We start from the raw sequence: 7,158 nt of genomic DNA, 5'->3' as shown, positions 1-7,158 counted from the left end.
TAACCTGAAGGAGAGATAACTGTCTAAAAATAATTTACATGCCTTTTTTAAGTTGGGAAGAGTGGGTTATTATAACTTTTCACCAAAACACTATATGAAAATCTGTTATCCTGGTAGAGCTACTGTAGATATTTACATCTAAACTTGCTTTAGCGTATTTAAAGAAGTCAAACTTCCACCTGAAGTCATTTGTGACTCAATGGCAAAACGATAAACTGAACAATCATTTTAGAAAGTCTAGTTAGGATGTCATGTAACTTTGTCTGGGTCTGAAAATCTGTCTCCCGTGACAATGCGAAAGAGGGTAGATCTAATAACATAAGTTGTCCTCTGATCCACTGTTCCACAGATTTTAATACAGGTGAGACTGGTGGTAGTGAGGCAAGAGATCTTACCACAGATGGCTGTGGTGAGTAAGAGATGGAGAGAAGAAGAGAGAAAGAGAAGGGGAGGGAGGAAGTGTTGTTTATGTCTTGGAAGAGGACAGGAGGTCATGATGTCCTCTTGCTGCACAGTCACTGAAATGCCTTTTTGTGCACAAAGTGCCCTTAGAATCATAACTTAACTACAAGACTTGTAACTGCACTGATCCAATAAATCACGGCCACGAATCATACAGATGTCTTTTAGACTTTTATTTTGCTCTCTCTTTCCTGTGTCGATCCGAAGATGTCACGGTCTAAGAAAGACACCGTGAAAACTACAAATAAAAGACATATACAACTTAAACACACCTCTTTTACAACAGAATCCCATAACAAATAGTCCAATTTGCCTCATTGTTACAATACAGAACACGTTACATTACACACATTAAAGCACATAAACTCAAACATAAAAATTATAACATGCAACAAATATAAACAAATACCGTGTGCGCCTTTAGGACCATATGCAGAGATTATACGTTTTGAAGGAGCCGCACGTGTTACGACCTGTTCGCATCCATTGCTCTCTGACCCACAGTTCTTCACTCCCTCTCTTAGTCATGTGACGCATTACGCATTATTAAAGTAACATTACATACAGAAAAGCTTTTCATTTTTAAACACAATATAAACAATTTATAATCAACAATTTTCTCTAAACATTGTATTTTAACCATGTTTCAAAAAACCTCAATGAACTTTACAAATCATATCAATAAGCATTACAATATGTCATCGGACATTTACAAGACTACTTATGATATTTTCCAGACGTTGTACAGGAACACTGCAGGGCACTTTAAGATTTTCATCTCCATTTCTATCTGCAAAATAACGGACATCGTTTGTAGGGCTAGAATTCATTCTAGTTGTCGATTTTACATTTAGGTGTTTGGCACATATGCAAGGGTTGAATTTTTATTATGTCCATTCCCTCTGTGAAACATTCTGTAAAAAACCTGACATTTTTGGCAGCTGGGACACATAGACTTGCATTGATTTTTTGTCCGTATGAAAGAGACGTGAATGCCGCTGCTGTTTGGTTACCAACATTCCTCAAAATTCCTTCTTTTGTGTTCTGCAGAAGAAAGAAAGTCACACAGGTTTGAAATGACAAGAACATTTATAAATGATAACTAAAGCTAGTTCAGATGTAAAGAATTTTCCTTTTTTTGAACTATCACTTTAAGGGTACAGAGTTAAAAATAAAACACAACTCAATGAAACACAACCAATTATTACAAAGAGATGGTCAATGTCATTTGGCAATTTGAGGGGTCTTTAAAAGAGTTTCCAGCCCTAGAAGAGTCATAAAAATTAATATAATTTGAATCATGGAGTAGATTTGAAAAATCCGGGAAATTGTTGTCTCGAACAACAACCTTGTCATGCTTAGCTGTAGTATATTGTGAATATTGTGTAATGATCAAAAATAACCTATAATCTTTCATTGTATGAATATTGTTTAGTAAGGTGTGTGCAATATTGATACAGTATGTCTTCAAAGCATACTGACTTGGACCTTTGGGAAATAAAAACTGCATTTGCCTGTTTTCCCCCACAAACAAAAGGACACATTTGAGTTTTCAAATGCCTAAATTATGGATGTTTGTGCTCTCTTCAGGTCCTGGCTCCCATCACTTTACAGCTTTTTAGATGGCCACTCACAGATGAAGCTCAAGAGGATACACAACTTGAAGTTAATGAATATTTCCCCACTGAGACTTCTTCCTACTTTAATATATACTGCACACACATAAACTCCAACCTGGACACTCACTTAAAATGTTCTGCTGTTTTTCAATGTTATACGTATAATCTGACTATTCACTGCGTCAACAGGTCTAGTGCTTTATGAAATACAGTATATACTTTGAATGCACACAATTTTGCTTTGGATTAAAGCCTCTGTCAAATGTAAATGTAATATATGAATAGTGGCGTAGTTATCAGAGAGGTACAATAACAGAAATATTTTAAGCTGAGGTAGAGCAGTAGATATGAATTATGGTGCAGGAATTTCTGGAGGCGAAGCTTGCCGGGGTAAATTTTCATGCTCTGGAGGACCGGTGTGGAAGGACAGTGTGTGAATAAGAAATGTTTTTCTTCTTTTAATGAGGGAGAGTGCCAGTATAGAGAATAAGACTCATATGCCACTTTGCCATATCTTCTCTGTCTTACAGGTTAATGGTCGATGACAGTATTGAGGATAAAAGAATAGGACGGAGAGATAGGAATAGAAAAGGAATGTGCAAGGCTAGGGAAAAATACTAAATAGTGAATGAGATCAGGTGTTTCATTTAATATGCATTGTGATGGTATGTACTGCATTTAATTTTCCTAAAAGTTGCAGACGGTGGAAACTGTAATAACTTTTGCCTCAAGACATTTTCTAAAATGTTCGAGTGAATCTCTGTTTTTATTGGAGCGTTGCGCCACATTTAAAGGCTAAGGCAATATTATGTCGATATTTTACATTTATGAGACACAAAATTTGCCAATTGCTGTTGACTTTTAAGACAGTCTGTTTAATCTGTTCAATTGCTTATGACTGGAGTAAGTCACAGAGAGTATGAGAAGCTTTTACCGGTTATTAAATCTTCACCAGAGTCATTGTTTGCTTCCTTCTAAAACGACTTGTTTCTCAATGTTGACTTTATTGCAGCAACACTATTTAGTGGCATATTCATGAGCCTGGTGGGCAGAGTTATTCTGCCATGCTATACTTCGACAGTAAAGATTCAAATTCAATTAATCTAGACTGTTGTTTATAGTTTATGTTTGCACCCTGAAATGTTGATGGCATTGCATTGACAGTTGCCAAGGCACATTTTGTACAGGCCAGATAACAATAGCATGAGATCTAACCAGAGGTGTTAAGTACTTGAGTAATTTTACTTGATCTGTACTTTACTTGAGTACAATTAAAAATGAATACTTGTACTTTTACTTATTTTTTGAAGTCTTACCTTGCTCTAACTTCTCTTACTACTGTGACACTGTCCCAGCAAAGCCTCCAGGAGAGTAATTAATATGGGTAAAGTTGTGAAAGATTAATTATATATGATTGTCTCACAAGCTAAAATGTTTGTTAATTATTTTCATTAACAAGATATGTTGGCTGTTAAACATTCTTTTTGGCATTGTGGGCAAGATAAAATATGAAGACTTTTGTGGGCTGCCAAGGACTTTTATTATATCGGGCCTGCCCAAAAGAGGGGTAAGGCGGCCATTTTGGGGAGAAAGGGTCTTCTTGTTTGGTGAGGTGGCATGTTTTGGGGAGCATCAGCTCTGGATCAATTGGCGCACTTCTGAGGATCATGAGCTGGGGAATAACTTGGTTTTGAATGGCCGTAACCCAGTGGGTTCTACATTTTCACCTTTGGGGACATTGGAACTATTTTTGTCTTCATTTGGATTTTTGTTACCTGCTTTCCATATCTCATCAGAAAAGGACTGAGACGACCTACTGATGAGTACTTTGATTATTTTTTCCTTTCCTTTTACTTGCCTGTGGATTAATTTACTGGAAGCTACATCAAACGTTTCAATTGAAGAACTGTCATGCATGGGACTATGTTTGTTTGGGTATTTAAATGTCAATAACCTTGTTGATGTTTGATATTATTGTAAGACCAACAAGTAAAAGGCAACAATTTGGTCAAACGTTTCCCGTGATAGTAATTAAACCCTTCTGAAAAAAGTTGTGTTGGTTACAGATGGTGGCCCGTACGGGGAAGCAAACATTTTAAAAAACTGTTTGAAGTTCGATATTGTGCCTTTTATATTTAAAACTAGCTTTGTTGGTTTTTGACTGTGAAGCATGGATGACCCCTCTGGTAATGTTGTTGAGCAGGCTGTGGCTGAGCATGTCGAGTGTTCAGAGTCCCTTCCTTATCAACCTTCCCCTGACTTATCATACAGAGAACCAGTGCCAGTCATTGAATTAAGTTCCTTGATGAGTGACATGTATATTGACAGTCATAGTCAGGTGGGAGGAAGTGAAGAGGATGAACCTCCTGTGATAAATCCTAGTAGGGAAATGCTGGAATCGTTTGAAACTAAAATAACTATACTCTCTTCAACTCTTCAGACTCTGCAGACGGAGGTGCAAACAATTAGAAATGATTTCATAGCCTGCAACGATAGTATGGTTAACCGGGAAGCCTGTTTCAGGGATGCACTTGACAAAAGGATCGATGCATTGAAAGATGGAATGAACCGATCATTGGCCCATTTAGAGAATGAGATGGTGAATTGTTTCAAGCGCCGAGACGAGCAATGGAGGAAAGAAATGGCACGCATAAAGACAACTAGTACCCCAGTTTCGCTCCACCATTTCAGCCATAGTCTTTCAGAGGCAGGGCCCCTTTCCTCTGTAATTTCATCTCCAACAGCTCCTAAGCCACCTATCAATTTGGAATTTCCCTCCTTTGGAGAACATCGTGAAACTTGCGATGTCTTGGAGTTCATTGAGAAGTGTGAAAACTTCCTCTCCCTTAGACCCCTCACAGATGTGGAACTGCTAGCTACCATTAATGCAGTACTAACTGGCCCGGCGAGGAGTTGGTGGGTGGCTGAAAAGTTAAAGATACACAACTGGGATGAGTTCAAGGTCTCTTTTATGACTGCTTTCCTTTCTACTGATTACCAGGCTGAGTTGGAAGACAAGGTCAAGGCTATGGTTCAAGACCCAAACCAGAGTATCCGCGACTTTGCATACGATTATAGGGCCCTGTGCTTGAGATGGAAGGACGACTTGCCAGAAGAGGAGGTGGTGAGGCGAGTTCTCAATAGTTGTAACCCTTCCCTGGCAAGTAGTCTAAGAGGGGCTGTGCACACCGTGGAGCAGCTGGTAAAAGTGGGATCTTTAGTGGAGAGGGATTTGAATTCAAAGAAGGATTATTGGGCTCGAGTCAACCAGCTCAAGGGAACAAATGAAGGAAAGAAGAGTGCGGCATTCCGGCGTGATCAACTACCCAAGTCGCCAAGTACCTCCGTTCAACATGTTTCATTGATTCAAACAACTACACCACCTCTGCTAAAAGTTGTTATCGGTGTGGGGAATTACCACATCGAAGCCATTGTTGACACTGGTTCAACCTATTCCTTAATGAAAAAACAGCTATGGGAAGTGGTGAAAAAAACAGAAGATCGCCTGCTGCAGGGTTCAAGTAAGACTTTCATTGTGGCCGATGGAAAGGCTCATGTGTCAGAGGGTAGAACCCTTGTGGATTACGATTGGCATGGAATGGTCTGGTCCATCGACACCTATATAATGTCAAATGAGCAGCTGGCATTTCCCCTGATCCTTGGACTTGACTTCCTGAGACAAACCAGGGTACAATTGAATGTTGCCACTATGAGCTATGAGTTGATGGTTAAAGGGCAAGTTAGAATATACCCTTTTCTCCAGCAGCCTCAGTGGGAGCAGTCATGCGTTCTAAAGAGGGAACAGGTTACCTCTTTGTTCATGGCTGTACCAACCGCGAAGGACGGAGAGATTGAGATGGCATCAGCAACTAGCATAAAGGACGTCATGTCAAGACACCAACCAGAAATCCAACCCCTTTTAAATAAATGGGCTACGGTCTGTTCGGGTCTAGGGAGAACTAAACAAGCTACTCATCGGATTATAACAACGGATGACCTGCCAATACGGTCGAAAGCGTATAGAGCTTCTCCCTTAAAGAAAGAGGTGATGGAAGGCGAGATTGATAGGATGATGCGGGAAGGCATTATCGAGCCTTCTCAATCCCCTTGGGCATCTCCGGTAGTACTTGTTCCAAAGAAGGATGGAAGTCTAAGGTTCTGTGTTGATTATCGCCGTCTTAACTCCAAAACCCCCCAAGATGCTTACCCGATGCCGCTCATCCATGAAATACTAGAGTCATTACATGGTGCCAGTTATTTTAGTACGCTTGACTTAAAATCGGGATATTGGCAGGTCGAAATGGAAGAAAGCAGCAGGGAGAAGACAGCTTTCATAACCCCCTTTGGGTTGTTTAATTTCTTGACCATGCCCTTCGGGCTAAAAAATGCAGGGGCTACGTTCCAGAGGTTGATGGAGAGAGTGTTGGGTAAACTTAGAGGAAATGTATGCTTTGTCTACATAGATGACATAATTGTCTATTCCCCAAGTAAGCAGCAACACTTAAAGGATCTTGAAGCTATCTTCCAAAAACTGAAGGAGGCAAATCTTACCTTAAATCTTAAGAAATGCCACTTCATGAAAGCAGAGCTTAAGTTTTTGGGACATGTGGTGTCTGAGCAGGGAGTAAAAGTTGACTCTGACAAGGTCGCTGCCATCAGTGAGTACCCAATCCCGCAAAACCTGTTGGAACTTCAGAGATTCTTGGGGTTAGTTGGGTGGTACCACAAATTTATTCCCCACTTTGCTGAACTGGCTGTCCCATTGAATCAACTCAAGCGGAAAGGTGTGAAGTGGGCATGGACTGACGAAACCCAGTTAAGCTTTGAGAATCTCAAATATGCTTTGCAACACGCCCCTGTATTAGATCAACCTGACCTGTCGCAACCATTCCAGGTCCAGACAGATGCTAGTTCATTTGGCCTGGGGGCAGTTCTAACTCAGAACATCAAAGGAGAGGAAAACGTGATTGCATATGCCTCGAGGGGTCTGAGAGGAGCAGAGGTGAATTATTCAACCTCAGAAAAAGAATGTCTTGCAGTGATATGGGCTGTCGAAAAGTGGCATCACTACCTGGAA

At 40.1% G+C, this 7,158-nt stretch overlaps 1 long non-coding RNA gene across 1 annotated transcript; it reads right to left on the bottom strand.

Moving 5' to 3' along the window:
* Nucleotides 1-620: 620 nt before the first annotated feature.
* On the bottom strand, nt 621-1,161 carry LOC130412972 (uncharacterized). Its single transcript, XR_008905430.1, has 2 exons — nt 872-1,161; nt 621-700 (listed from the first exon to the last, which is right to left on the bottom strand). It is a non-coding gene; the product is annotated as an uncharacterized LOC130412972 (long non-coding RNA).
* Nucleotides 1,162-7,158: the final 5,997 nt, after the last annotated feature.

Source organism: Triplophysa dalaica, chromosome 2, assembly GCF_015846415.1.
Source record: "Triplophysa dalaica isolate WHDGS20190420 chromosome 2, ASM1584641v1, whole genome shotgun sequence".
NCBI classification, from domain to species: domain Eukaryota; kingdom Metazoa; phylum Chordata; class Actinopteri; order Cypriniformes; family Nemacheilidae; genus Triplophysa; species Triplophysa dalaica.
The sequence above is the reverse complement of the archived record's forward strand: the minus strand, read 5'-3'. Positions and strand labels throughout refer to the sequence as shown.